The following is a 1894-nucleotide window of genomic DNA, read 5'->3' as shown; positions in this document are numbered from 1 at the left end:
TTATAAATATTGTTTTCAAAGCAAAATAAATATAATCCAAAACATAATTAACAATATTGTCTCTAAAACAAAACAAACATAATCTAAAATACTCAATTTTCATCTTCATTCTCTTGTAAGTTGGGTTGGGGAAAGTTGAGTTTTGGTAAAAAAATTATAAAAATACCCCTTGCTAAAAAAATACTAAGCCCGGCGGGGAAGCCCGCCCCGCCCGCCAAAGCCCGCCAAAACCCACAGTTTAAGCGGTATGGGTTAAGCGGGCTTTTGCTATTTGGCGGTCCCAATTTTTCAGCCCGACCCGCTTTTTTTGGCGGGTTACGCGGGCCGGCCTGGTGGGTTTAGGCCCGTTTGCTACCCCTAGTGGTGATAACAGTGATGATACTAAAAAATACTACTATGTACAAAAATACCCTAGCAGAGATGATAAGGAATACTCTCTCTCCTATCCAACTTTATGCCTCTCTCCAAACTCAGGGACCCAAAATTTAAATGCGTCAGATTAAGTGGGTAAGAGTTTCTCCCCTTCTTCTTTCTTAAGAATCTACCTATTTATTTATTTATTTTTCTATTCATTTATTTATTTATGTTTTCTATTAACATTCAAAATTCTTTCACAAAAGCAGTCTATTATTAATTTTTTTATGAGTACATAATCCTATTCAAATTACACAAATTTATATATCATTATAAAAAAATGAATAAAATAGGGGAGATTTATTCTTATAGTAATGATATGCTAAAAAAATTATTAAATTATTATAGCTCTGTTGAGTACAAAAAAGTTTAATGCAACTTGAGGAAATACTTTGTACCCTCAAAGACTGCATGGGGCTTATGATTGTGTACTAAAAATATAAACCTTTTTTGTACATAAATAATTTTAAGAATGACCTACAAACATGGTCAAACAAGAGTCAAGTTCCTCCTAAAGGTATTGGGTGAAAAGATGGAACCCAAAAGAACACCTTGAGAAGTTGAATTTCTCTTTGGTGGAAACTAAATTGGTGGAAATGGATTGGTTAGATTTAGAGTGTAAAGAGTGTCATCTAGTTGAAAGAAAACCAAACTAAATGTCCCTTCACTAATGTTACATGTCATGAGCTTTAGTTTAACTTATGGAAATCAACTTCTTCCAATGAACAGTTGAAAAGACTTGAAGTGACAGGAATACCTAAAAATATTTGAGATAAAAAGAGTAAACCAAATATCAGACTATAACCATTGGACAATAGATTTCCTCTTCAAAATAGTTTTACACTATAAAAGGACCTCAAGCCACCTCTTTAAAGGGACCTTTTATCTTTTTTCTGGAAGGGAAGAAGTTCAAAAACTCATTTTTTTCTCTCCCCAAAATTTCTCTCTTTGTTCTTCATTTCATTCATCACCTTCATGAGTAAAAACTGGCATTTGGGTGTCCCACCTGAACACTCAACGACCATTAACCAACCCCTGTCCACTTTAAACAAAACTTATTCATCCTCTTGTGACATTAGTGAAGGTCTCAACACTTGTTCTCTACCTCTATTCCTCATTATTAGTACTTGTATTACTTATTTGTCATTAATAGAAGTATTTTCCTCACAAGTATACTTACCCTGAATCTCTCATCTTAACCATTATTTTTTACTTAATCTATTTTTCACGAAACTCACCCGAATCAACGTTTCAATCACCTTCTTCCATATAAATTGAAAAATCTAATTTTCTCTATCTTAAAAACTCATAACACGAGTTAGTTCTTAATCTCAAATCCTAGAATTTAAATCCTAAATAACATAATTATCAGAATCAAACCGGTAATTAATCTAATCATACGACTGGATCACCGGATTACTGATTTAACTGATGGGTCACTAATTCACCCAGTTGATCCAGCCATAATTAAATAAAATAT

At 33.1% G+C, this 1894-nt stretch overlaps 1 pseudogene; it reads left to right on the top strand.

Annotated features, from left to right (window-relative positions):
- The window catches only part of LOC107610715, a 4183-nt pseudogene continuing 3175 nt past the window's right edge, over nucleotides 887-1894 (top strand).

Source organism: Arachis ipaensis, chromosome B08 (assembly GCF_000816755.2).
Source record: "Arachis ipaensis cultivar K30076 chromosome B08, Araip1.1, whole genome shotgun sequence".
Taxonomy (NCBI): Eukaryota; Viridiplantae; Streptophyta; class Magnoliopsida; order Fabales; family Fabaceae; genus Arachis; species Arachis ipaensis.
The sequence above is the reverse complement of the archived record's forward strand: the minus strand, read 5'-3'. Positions and strand labels throughout refer to the sequence as shown.